The sequence below is a fragment of the Triturus cristatus genome, chromosome 4_1 (genome assembly GCF_964204655.1).
Source record: "Triturus cristatus chromosome 4_1, aTriCri1.1, whole genome shotgun sequence".
Taxonomy (NCBI): domain Eukaryota; kingdom Metazoa; phylum Chordata; class Amphibia; order Caudata; family Salamandridae; genus Triturus; species Triturus cristatus.
In genome coordinates this window covers 132,154,848-132,168,135 of record NC_140585.1, presented here as the reverse complement: position 1 = coordinate 132,168,135, position 13,288 = coordinate 132,154,848, and the positions used below count along the sequence as shown (strand labels likewise).

Below are 13,288 nucleotides of genomic sequence, written 5' to 3'. Positions count from 1 at the left end.
ATCCCTGCAGAAGGGCCTCCATAGCAGCAATGTACCACTCAAGGGGAGTCAGACCCATCAGAAGACGCTGGCTCACCATAACATTAGTCTGGGGACATCCTACACACAGCATTTCAGATGCACCCCAACTTCACAGTCACTGAGCTCAACCAGGACAGGCTTCCAATCCCTGATGGTGCTCGAGACCCTGGTACTGCCTGGTTCGGGAATGATAAACTCTGCACAATGACAGCAGGCGCGACTCTTGTCCCAGGCTCTTCAGGCTGCTTCGATCTCTGTGAGTAACTCAGGGGGAGAATGAGAGGTTCACGGTGAATTGATGTATGTCCTTTGAATCCCTGTTTCTTATGCATCCCTGACGTTAATTAGATGTTTGACCTCAGGGGCACTGCACTCATGTCTCAGGACCTCAAGATGAACACATTTATACATTTTTGGGCCATTTTTTTAAACCCAACATTTCATTGGAAGTTCACTTCTAATGTTTTATCACAATTTACATTAATCGATTAGCAGCATGCAAAATTCCAATGTTTTATCCCTGTCAGGCCTGCACAAATGTTTTTGTACAATACATCAATAATTATTGTGTGCAATCAGCTAAAAGTAAACCTGTCATGTCCGGTTTATCTTGTCCTCTTGCTCCTGCCACAATTTCAACATTACAAACTTTAAGGGGGGTGTGGTCTCGCGGCGTACCAACATGGCTGCTAGTTTGAGCGGCTCCGAGACCCTCCTTTCCTACCACGCAGATCCGATACACATATCTCGCTGTTAAAGGCTGAATTTATAACCGGAACACGAGCGGTACCTGACGAGGTTCCCCCGGACGAAATCGCAGGTTGTAGCCCGGAGATATCCGCATCGGTGAGTCGGGGCCTTCGCCCGATGAGACCGGGGTGTCGGGTGTGAAGGCCTGCCATTGAGGGGCTTGTGGACGGCGGTGTGGCCCCCTCCCCTGACCTCGGAGGATCGTGGAGGATCGACGGGGGACTCGAGGAGCGGCCTTGAGCCCCCCCCTCCGGTGACGGATGCTGTGGCCTGACACATTGAGGAGAAGGTAGTGGGCACGCTTACGGTGGAGGCCCAAGGCGCCGCCGATGAGAGGGAGCCGGATCGTGCTCCAGGGACGGAGGGGGGAGGAGGTAACCCCTGCTGCCCTTGTGTTGTAGACTCGCGGGCGACTGATACGGCTACTGGAGGGGTCTGCAGCCCCCTTCCTGTCTTTCTCCCCCACGGGCATCGCGATATGCGGAGCGGCGCTTGGAGGGGGGTGCTGCCATAGCTTTGAAGTGTCTCGCTTGAGAACTGGGCCAGAGGCAGGCCGAAACTACTGGGTGCGGTGCGCGGTGATCGTCCGCGACCGCACACACAACAGCACAGACTTTAGAGGACCTCTCTGGCTCACCGGTAGCCCAAGGAGTGTGGGGTGCGAGTGGGGCCGGATGTGGCTCTAGACCCCCAGGATTAAGACATAACAATTGAGGCAACCTCCGTACTGCCTTTGGGAACTTCAGCTGAGTGTCGCCGGGGGGGCCTGGTGGGGTGAGTGCGAAGCGGGCACCTTTCCACAATTAAAATAATGAGGGAGATGCCAGTGGCCGTTCTAGATGACCTGCTCCGCTTCCCCTCCCTCCTCTGACGCTTTCTCGACCCGAATGGTTGAGCCGATGTGACCGCTCCTCCTTGCTTTCAGTCTGTTGATTGGGATTGTCGGCTCTCTTGTGCTGGGGGAGCTACTGGACCCTACTGTACAGTCTACTTGTGTTACCAACCCCACGGTTCCGGCGACCCGCAAATATCACCACGAGGACATCGCCTCCATAGACGGTGAGGCTCTGGGCAGCTTCCTCCCTCCACGTTGGGGTCTGGTCCGCGGTCCCCGTCAGCTGTCTGCGTGTCTACACGGTGGGCCGAATACCTTGGAAGAAGACCTCAGGAGAACCGGACCTGTAAGAACCCCATCTTTTGACTAACCGGAGGTCTCATTCAAATAATCAGTAGAAAGACTTGACATGGCCGCCGCTAATAGCTCCCGAGTGTCCCAGCAGGCCAAGCTAGACCGATTTACCTGCCTGAAGGCAGACCTGGCTGAGCGGCGGGGGAATAGTGACAAACTTCAGAGTGGAACTGAACAGGACCCGACTGAACCTACAATGAAGGATTTAATGTCAGCCATCATAGGGGTCCGCACATCTATTGACTCTCTCTCCTCAGAGGTGACATTGATCAGAGCAGATCTTACGAAACATAGAGAGAAGGTCAAACAGTTAGAGCTTACTACCACCGGCCTTGTGGAGGACACCTCAAAACTTCAAACGAGCATTGGAGAATTTCAGTCATTCCGCCAATATGCGTAGGACAAACTGGACGACTATCAAGGACGCCTGAGACGCAATAACGTCCGCATTTTTGGAGTACCAGAAAAATCGGAGCGCCCCTCTGTAGACCTGTTCATTGAGGAACTGATCACGACGAAGCTGCAACCAAAGGGCCTTTCTAAACTGTTTGTCATTGAGAGAGCCCATAGAGTGCCCCCCCGCCCAATACTGGCTCGTCTACTCAACTACTGGGACAGGGACACGATCCTTCAGGCGGCGAGGGTTGCGCCTCCAATCCAACTGGACAACTCGGAAATCCCTTTCTTCCCCGATTTCACCCGAGCAGTGCAGATGCGGAGGCGATCCTTCCTTGATGTTAAGCGCAGACTGAGGGACAAGGGTCTCAAGTACGCCATGCTCTTCCCTGCACGCCTGCGAGTGGAATTTGATGGAAAAACTCAATTCTTTGACCTCCCGGAGCTGGCCTTTGACTGGCTAGATTGCCTTGGAGCCTCGCTGGATAAGAACTCCACAGATCACTGATTTGACTTTGGTCACGTTGCTTTCGCCACTTTTGCGCCACAGGCCGTCGGCGCCCGGCCCATGTGGGTGCTGAACTCTGTGCCGAAGCCCTGGGAACTTTCATACTTCAAGACCTGAATATCTGGCATTATCCGCAGCAAAGAGTGTAATTGTAGGCGGGGGGGTCAACGGGTCCCTGTGGCCTCCCTCGGTGTGTTCTTTCTTTCATTAGAATAGTTGGGCGACAGTCACTCTGCATTTGAGTAACATGGGCAGTTCTGAGCCCAGAGTGCAGGGGAGCAGGGTGGGGGGGGGGGGGGGCGTTGGGAGGGATTGTTTGATATTTTGTTTGATTTTTTTTGTTTTATCTAGACGGTACGACAAGTATACTTCATCCCACTAGTGGGGGCTTGTTTAACTATCAATGGGAGTGCAGCATAAAAAGGAAGTTAAAATCTTAAGTTGGAATGTTAATGGGTTGGGGGACAAGATCTATAGAAGTGTTGTATTGCAGTATATTAGGAGGTTATCGCCAGACATTGTGTTGCTCCAAGAAACGCACCTCATTGGCAACACATGCAAAGCAATGCACAGGTGGGGATACTCGATGGTGGCCCACGCGGGCTTCACGTCTAGCTCTAGGGGAGTAGGTATCATGCAAAAAAAATTGTTTCCCTTTTCACTCAACTCCTCTCTTACAGACGACCGGGGCAGATATGTTGGGAGTCACGGGCTCTTGGGAGGGAAGGCTAATCACCTTTATTTCTACATATGCCCCGACGGGGATGCAGTGTATGACATTCACTGACCTAAGCGTTGAACTCCTAAAGCTCCCTGACTGAAATCTAGTGCTTTGAGGGGACTTTAATTCAATAGTGTCAGGCGCTCTGGCTAGACACCCCCCTCGCACAACTTCCCAAGCCGCGAACGCATTCCCCAGCTTTCTGGAAGCAATGGGGCCAATGGATGGTTGAAGGACATACAACCCAGAAAAGACACAGCACACCTTTCATTCAGGGGCGCACAACAGCCTATCCCGTCTTGATTACATACTTGTCCCGACGTCACAAATCACTGATCTTCATGAAATCCGACACCTGGCCAGAGGTATCTCTGATCACTCCCCTCTATGGGCTCATGTAGTTTTAGACCAGACTCAAGTGGGACGGATTGCCCCGTTAAACCCCTGGTATTTCAAAAACCCCAAAATACGGAAGAACCTAATCAAAGTCATTGACGAATACTTTATAGAGAATGAGCACACAGTTGAGTCCCCCCAAATATTGTGGGAAGCCTTTAAAACGGTGGTCCGAGGGCAGGCCCTTTCCTTGGTGGCTGGTTCTAAAAAGGATAAGATGAAAGAAATCTCCGACACAGAACAGGAGCTTTATCGACTCGAGCAAGAAGCTACCTCAGACCCCACACCTGAAGCTCTACACTCCCTCCGCCTACCCCAGGATGAATACCGAGCTTTGGTTACCGACCGGGCTAAATTAATGGGACAGGATAAGCTGGGGCGGATATATGACTGGGGAGATAAGGCTGGCAAATTGCTAGCCTGGTTAGACAAAAGGTAGCAAGCCAGCAGACTTGTACCCAAACTTAAAGGACTGGATGGATCCCAAGTGACAGACCCACAAGAGATAGCCAACCACTTTGCGGCACATTTCCTAGTATACAGCTCAGTAGCACCATATCCTGAAGCAGAATTTACTGACCTTATAAAAGACATCTCTCTCCCGAAATTATTAGACTCAGATCATGCATTCCTGGACAGCGCACTCACTGCTGATGAAATAGCTACAGCCATACGGCCGTTACGCTCAGGGAAAGCCCTGGGCCTTAACGGCATTCCAATTGAGCTCTAAAAACTTCAACAAGATAAATTGGCCCCATACCTCAAATCTATGTTCGAGGACAGCCTCGAGCAGGGCACATTGCCAAATGACCAAAGGATAGCCACTATATTCACAATCCACAAGGCAGGAAAACCCAAGAGGGAGTGCACCTCCTATCGACCTATCTCGCTACTGAATGCGGAACCCAAGATTCTGGCCAAAGTATTAGCCACTAGACTGATCAAGGTAATAAGTGATCTAGTACACCCAGATCAATCGGGATTCATGCCCAAAAGAAACACTGCCCTCAACCTGCGAAGACTACACTGAGTCTTGGGCAGAGTACCGATGATTCGTGAGGACGCCATTATAGTTTCCCTAAATGCCACTATGGCTTTTGATACACTGGAGTGGCCCTATCTCTTTGCGGTGCTGGTCAAGCTAGGATGTGGGCCAAATTTTTGCCGCTGGGTGCGACTGTTATACAGCGCGCCAATGGCTCAGGTAGTTGTAAACAACAGGAAGTCAGAGCCATTTGCACTCAGCCGAGGGACCCGTCAGGGGTGCCCCCTCTCTCCCCTACTGTTCGCCCTGGCTCTTGAACCACTTGCGGAGTGGATCCGTAAGGATGCTATGATTCGTGGCATGCGTTGGTCGGCTGACTGGGAGGACCAAATATCCCTCTATACGGACGATATTATCCTCTATCTCACATCCCCGAAAAGATCCTTAATAGCAGCCTTTGATATATTGGATGTATTTGGCAGGTATTCTGGGTTTCGCATTAATTGGCAAAAGTCACTCTTGTATGTCCTATGGGGGACTGCTCCCCCACTGCCCAATAATTGTCTGATTCCCATAGTCTCAGAAGGCTTCAAATACTTAGGCATATTTATTTCTCTCGACCCCTTAGTCTGGTACTCCCGCAATCTGCTCCCCCCACTGCAGCGACTCAGAAGCGACATAATTCACTGAAAGTCACTCCCGCTCTCACTTTTGGGCAAAGCGGCATTATTTAAAATGACGTCCTTGCCCCGGTTGTTATATGCTCTACAGAATTCGCCTGACCTTGTCCCGAACTCCTATTTCAAAAATGTCGAAGGGCTCCTTAGGGATCTCTTATGGTGAGGGAGACCGCGTATTGCTATAAAAAAACTGACAGTAGGTATGACGGGGGAATCGGCTTTGCAGACATAAAAAAATACTACTGCGCCGCACACCTCACGGCTATTAACAACTGCACGTATGGTCGCCTTGATAACCCAGGGTTCTAAATGGATCGCTGGCTCTTGCCCACCGGGACCTTTATGAGGGCATTGTATTCTACACCAACTAAATACCCACTTACGGGCCCAACTGACCACACAGTCAAAATTTGGCACTCTGCTACTAAATCACTAGGCTGGCAAAACAGGTTGACCCTCGCCACACCTCTGTGGGATTCGCAAAAATTAGGCTATATGAGAAACTCAAAGGTTTTTGATAAATGGGACTTAATAGGCATTTCTCATGTCAGAGACCTGTGGTGCAATGGGGGCGTGAAATCCTTTGACGCTTTACGAACACAGTATGCCCTTGCAGACTCAGAATATTATCGATACCTTCAAATTAGACACTCATTGCTGCATCAATTCCAGATGATTCGACTCCATCAGACACCTCTCCATTAGAAGACAGACTGCTCGAAGGCTACTTGCCCGACAGAGTCATCTCCCTAACATACCGTAAACTTATCAATAATATCGATGACCCCCTATTGAAATTGCGAGAAAAATGGACTGAGGATGGGATAGAATTAGATGACAAAACCTGGCAGGAAGCGGTTTCCTCTCCTAAAACGGTCGCTATTTCAGCACGACTCAGATTGGTGCAGTTGAAGATCCTCCATAGAATTTATGTAATGGGTCCCCAGCTGGTCCAGATGTGTGGGCTAATGGATGGCTCTTGTAGGAGGGGTTGCACACAAATAGGCACATTCCTGCATATACTGTGGCACTGTGAGCAAATACAGGAATACTGGTGTAACATCCATAAGGTCATGAGTGATGTACTGGGGGCGGCGGTCAGGCCGGAGGCGCCCAGGTGCCTCCTAAACATCTGGCGGCCCACCGACCTCACCGCCTATACTATGAACTGGGTCACGCTCGGATGCATGATTGCCAAGAGAAACATCGCTCAGCTTTGGGGTGCCCCACATCCGCCCACAGTTCAAGCTTGGGAGAAAGACTTAGACTGGTGCATGCTAAGAGAGAAGACAGTATACGTGGCCAGCGGTTGCCCCCGCAAGTGGTCGAAGACTTGATCCCCCTGGAATACATACCGGGGCGGGATATGTACCCCTCCCCGTGTAACTGATGATGATGATCCTCCTTCTCCGTGACTTCCAATATAATTGAATTGCTGTCATTTATGTAACTTGCTTTCACTGTAACCCTAAATTGATTCTGTGAATTTTGTACCATTATGTCGAGACTGTTTAATAAAAAAAGATTTATTAAAAAAAACATTACAAACTTTCGAATGTATTCTTTTGTAATTAGCAAAATATGTTTTAGCTTTCTTATATCATTTTGCCCTCCCTTCCACACTTTGTTTCCTTCTTGCTTCAAATATCTCTGCTGTGTGTTGCTTTTTTTATAAGCATCTTACATTGTGTATTGGCATGATGCAACAGTCCAATCTCTTTGATGTTTTGGACATTAAAATGTGCAGGTGCTGTTGCTTACCTTTTTTGTCTCTTCAGCAAAAGCAGAAGAAATGCCTAGAAAACACAGACAAAAGGAAAGTCAAGGTATGGGGAAAGCAGTGCACCTCACATATCCTCAGTAGAAAAGCCACTATTGCTCATTCTGCATAGACATGATTTTTAGCAACATAGAGACAAGACCTTCCTTCATCTTTGTTGAAACTCCAGAAAGATGAAGACCAGTCTGAGGAAGAAGGAAGTGCCATCCACAGGTTAAAACAGGAGTAGAATTGGCAAACAAAAAAGGTGTAACATGGCCTAGCTCTGTGTGTGGTGTCTAGGCAAAGCACCGAGGCTCTGAACACAGCATCGTCTGTGGTGTGGTGTCTGCAGCTCTTTCCCACTGTTATGCCCTCTGAGTTGTGTGTGGCCGTTTGCCTGCACTTATGCAGTTAACTGAAGACGTCGATAGATATTTAGCACACATGAAGGCAAGTAAGTGGCAGACGGGCATCCCAGGAGGCAGGTACAGTTTAGAGGTGGCAACAATTATCAGTAACAAGTGTGCACTGAATCTGGCAAGGACAACCAATAATCTGACTGAACCCCTACAGCCCACAAGAACAAAAGCAACATAATGCAGTACCACCTTCTTCTTGCCTGTGAGACTGCAATGTTGGATCCTGTAAATAGAAAAAAAAGGCACCCTGTCATTTGTGGGCTTCATCGTTTTCACCAGATAGCTACATTCTATGCATTCGCAATCATTCATATTAGGGGGCCAGATGTACGACCCTAAATTGCGGTCGCAAATGGGCAATTGGCCCGTTTGCAAACGCAATTTAGGGTATGAACATATAGAAACCTCATTTTGCGAATCCGTAAATTTTACCGATTTGCAAAATGAGGTTTGTGACTTGCTATTAGGAAGGGGCGTACCAAGGGCGTACCTTCCTAATAGCGACTCGCATTTGTATACATGAATGTTTTGAAAACACTCGCAATTTACCACCTACTTGCAGTAGGTAGTAAACTATTCACAAAGAGGAAGGGGTACCCAGGGGACCCCTTCCCTTTGTGAATGAGACAAAAAAATGTTTTTTAGGGCAGGCCGTGCTCCCTGGGACCACTTCCTGCCCTTAAAAAATTGAAACTGAAAAGTTTTTAATGCATCCCGTTTTCCTTTCAGGAAAACGAGCTGCATTAAAAAAAAATGCTTTATTTAAAAGCAGTCACATACATGGTGGTCTTCTGACCCCAGCAGGCCACCATCCCTGTGAGTGCTAGCCATTCCTAATGGGGTCATAAATTGCACCTGCCTCATTAATATTAATGAGGCATGCAATTTGCGACCCCATTAGGAATCGCAAACAGTGTGAGACGCTGTTGTACAGTGTCTGAGACACTGATGTAAGACCCACCAATTTGCGAGTCGCAAATTCTTGGGTCGTACATCGGGCCCTTAAAGTTTTTTGTAATTTCTCTTGTTATTTGCAAAGCCCAGCCCTCTTGAGTCATAGTGGTGTCATTTTGGGCAAAAATCCTCTTCTGCTGAATGATATATCCCCTCTAACTGTGTTTATTCGGTCCAGGGATATGTGACAGTCTCTAATATTTCCCTCATCCATCCTTTCGTGGGTCAACATGTTTAGAGTTTGAAGCTCTCATTTGATGTGTACTGCAAGCAAGGCAATGTTCACTGTCCTCACTCTGTCAGGGTTACCACCTTCTTCCAGATCATTACAGACACTAGCGTAACTTTTTAGAATGTTCCTGTGGTGCAATGTTCTGGGATATATCTACCAAGCGGCATTAAGCCACTTTGCGTAGCTTAATGCCGCTTTGCAAAATATCGTACCCTTTCACACAGTAATCTGCATGAAAGGGGCGTTCAATGGGTGTTGCTATGGGCGTTCCATGTCAACACCCATTGCCTGTTGACTCTCTCCCAGATTTACAAGGATTTGTAAATCGGAGGCAGTGTTAAAAACGAACGCCACTGAAGAGCAGGCGTTAGATTGTCGCAACGAGGAATATACTTTTATTACTCTTCGTTTTTGCTCTTTCTGTGTGCAGCACACACAGAAGGAGCAAATTGTCTTTAAAGATTGTTTATGTGCAGGAAGGTGTCCCTTCCTGCACATAGACAATCATCCCTGCAACACAGACACCCTGGCACCATGGTGCAAAGCTGGCTGAGTTGCAAGGAATCATCCCTGCAACGCAGGCACCATTGCACCATGGCACAAGGATGTCTGTGTTGCGCTTTTCTTACCCCCACTGCAAGGGAAAGCACAGGTGTGCCGTATTCTTGTAAACACTGCGGATCCCTGTGTTTTTTAAATGGCGCAGCGCTGCTACATTGCTAGCAGCACTACGCTGCACCATTTCTTTGCCCCACTGTTTCCAGACCTGGCTTCAGTTGTCTTCATATTGTCTACAAGCAAGCCTGCATTAACAGCCAGGGTCTTTGCAATGCCATGTAATAAGGTATTGCAGAGTGTAAAAGGGAAGTCTGATCCCTATGGTTCTGACTTGATGCTACATTTTTATCAGAACGAATACCATCCTCTCTGTGGAATCACACTCATTTAGTTCCTAATACTATTCATTTATATATTTTTCTATCCAAAGGCTCATCTACTTGTTTATAAGTCTCACATGTGAAACGGTCTTTATGGCTTTCCTGAAGTTCATGTAGATCACATTAACTGGCCTCATTTATTTTCATTCATAACAAATCACTCAAGTCATTTGTGTTTGGTTGGTGTGACCTTTACCTTGAGAGCAATGAGTAGACTTCACATCCCTTATTACGTCCACACAAAGCTCAGTAAAAAAAGCAACGAGGCAAGAATAGACTTTAGCATTTAACACACAATAGAGCTTCTCAATGAAGTTTGTTAGAACTATCAATCAATCAATCAATCCTTCCTGAAGTGGTTCAGGGATGGTGAGGTACGGAGGTGCAGAGGGAGGGTGTTCCAGGCTTTGGCAGCAAGGTGAGGGAAGGGGCGTCCACCAGAACGGCTGCAGCAGATGCATGGAGTCTGTGCGAGGGCGAGGTTAGTGGAGCAAAGGTTTCTGGCAGGTTGGTGGAAGGTCATGCGATGGCTTATGTAGTGTGGTCCTAGATTGTGGAGAGCTTTCTACGCATGGGTCTGGCAAAGATGTCTCCGACGAGTAGATCGTGAGCTACCAGTAGCTCTCCAGCTGCCTGTGAGTATTAGAGCGATCAAGTGAGGGAAGGGTAGGAAGGGAACACAGGGATTAGAATCTGAAATACAAATGACACCACAATGAAATACACTGGCATGCAACACTACTCTCATATAGTCTCGCTAGATAGATCAATACCTTGATTTTGAACCACAATCATTCAGGCTTCCTCTTCTCTCTTGTTAGGATGGTATTCCATCATACTGGAATTTACTACAAAGGTAAAACACATAGATTAACTCCCCATCAAAGCACCTCGGAATCTCAGGTCCCCCTGGAAAAACACCCACCAAGGTTTTGCAATGGGGTTGCTAGGGCTCCCTAGGTTTCTGAGCCTATGACGCTGGTTGCTGGAGAGGAGAGCCAAAGTCTTGCAGGCAAAAAATACACAGTACTCTACAGCTTCACTGCTGCTCAAGGATTCAATACCGTATGGTTTCATGCACCATAGTCTTGCTATTCCCATAGAAACAACAGGTGAGGAAGTACGAACATTAAAGATAGTTCTGTTACTGTTCACTGAGCACGAAGGCAGCCGCTCACAAGTCAATATCTCAAGGGGAAAAAGTGCTCAAAACAATACAAGGTTCCTGCTTCTGTGCGGTCCAAATGCAAAGGAATGCAACAAAAATGAAGTGCCTTAGCGGGTAAAGGCTCTTGCCTCGGAGCTCCTGTAAGCAGAAGTAAAATAATGCCAATGTCACGGAACTGCTAGCGCTGAGACCCGCTCTTGCCTCGGAGCGTGTTACTTATCTCACTTTTAATGTTATCTGGTGGGAGGAGCTGAAGTCCAGGAAGGGTCACGTCGCGGTTGCTTCACAGGGGTAGGCAACCCTCCCTTGGCAGAAACGAACAGTCAGAGATTGTCTCGTCCTTCCGAGACATGGGGAAAAAACAGGAGGCTTCTCGCCCGCGACTTCTCTCCAGGAAACGGGAAGATCAGTGATGGACTCGCAATCAGGAATCACGCACGTATTCTCGTGCGTGTCGCGATCTTTTAAGGACGCAACTCTGCCCCTTCATCTGGAGGCTTTCTGGGGGTTGTAGGCCAGGCAGGCTTGACGTCCGTGAATCCTGACAATGTTGATGCTATAGGGATTGCAGGAAGGGCTGTTATATATTAAACATGCAAATGTATTTTAAATTAAGTGCTTTTTTTTCTTTACTGCTGGCATCCCTGCCTAATGTACTGATGTGATCACTGCTGACAATCTTGTAAGGGGTAGTCACTATCGGATCACTCACATTAGTAGCTGTGGTTGATTTGCATTGAACATTATTACAGAAAAGGTTGGAGACCCCACTCTGGCATCTCTTCTGGACAGGGAGCCTGTGGAGGTCTTTCAGGTGTTGAGTGATGTGTGTCATCTTGGGCAGGTTGAGGATCAGCCAAGCTGCTGCATTCTGGCTCATCTGGAATCTTTGCATGTGAGGTTCCGTGAAAACTGAACCCATGTTTCTGAACTAATGGTACCGTGACGCTTCTGGTATTAGCGAATTGCAAACAATGAGTCTAATGTAAAGTAAGCGTTTTCGCAACACTGCACTGAAGGATTCGTCATGTATTGCTGATTCTTGTGTTCGAACCTACGGGTTCCATTTCGTGCACGACGTCCATTTTGTATCATTGCCCTCACATAGTCAGTGAATGGGCGATGTCCGAACAATGACCCTGATTAGGTAACCTCGAGGGCACGTAGTCCCTAGTGCGCGTTCTGCCAAACTCTGAATGACTTGGCGAAAGCTGACCCTGTTGCCTGAGGCGGACCCCGCCATACTGGTTTTCTGTCCTGTCCTGCCTGATTACTGACCCTGACACAATAGACCACGCTTCTTTTATTGGCCTACGAATATGTCTTATCTGACTCTTCTATTTTCTGCATCTGTTCCTACACTTCCCTTTAGCCTTTTATGATGAGGAGGTGACCAATTTTATTATGGGGCGGACCAGCCTTTCAATAGAGGGATGTCAGAAACATGTGATTGAAGGCCGGACACCTGGAGATGGGAATGTGATATTGTGAGATCTTATTGTCTGGAATACAGAAAACAGGAATTATTGTAAGTATGCAGGAATGTTTGCCCGAAGCAGAATATTCAGTATTTAAAGAGTGACCTGCTTTGTACAATTCGAGCAGTCTCCTTAGAATCTATCTCGTATGATACTTCTGTGACTTCTGTTCCTGACTGCAGTCATTAAAGACGATCTTTTGACGCCAGAGGAAGAGTCCCGTGTCTCTGTTTGTTAAGTACGCCAAAACAGGTGAATCCCAAAGGCTTCGGGTGTTGTCCCCTGGCACCGCTGGGTCTTAGAAATTGCCCAGTCCTTCACATGAGTTCAGAGGTTGTGCCGCATAGAGTGCATTGCCGCAGTCGGGTTGGCTGGTGATGAGAGTCTGCGTCACAGTTTTCCTGGTGCTGATGGGGAGTCACCTGAAGATCTATCGGAGCATGTGTCAGCCACTCTTGTTGCATCCTCCAGTTGATATGAAGTATGGTGAATACAAGGCATGAACGTAAAAATAAAAAGCTCTTTGCCGATTAGGAAACAAAATGCATTCTGTTCCTTCCAAACATTAAGTTTTGTTTGCTTTACGGGTGGCCAAGGGACTTTGGCAACCAATCCTTTTCAAGCTTTTTTGCAGCCCCGTTTGCCTAAGTCACTACTGCAGACTCCACTTCCATTCATCTTGAAGACCACC

At 47.9% G+C, this 13,288-nt stretch overlaps 1 long non-coding RNA gene across 2 annotated transcripts; it reads right to left on the bottom strand.

Moving 5' to 3' along the window:
- Nucleotides 1-7,156: 7,156 nt before the first annotated feature.
- Nucleotides 7,157-11,543, bottom strand: LOC146847657 (uncharacterized). Of its 2 annotated transcripts, none has more exons than XR_014981149.1 (3): nucleotides 10,877-11,543; nucleotides 10,725-10,799; nucleotides 7,157-10,584 (listed from the first exon to the last, which is right to left on the bottom strand). It is a non-coding gene; the product is annotated as an uncharacterized LOC146847657 (long non-coding RNA). The 2 variants fall into 2 exon arrangements; XR_014981148.1 differs by having other exon boundaries at nucleotides 8,560-10,644.
- Nucleotides 11,544-13,288: the final 1,745 nt, after the last annotated feature.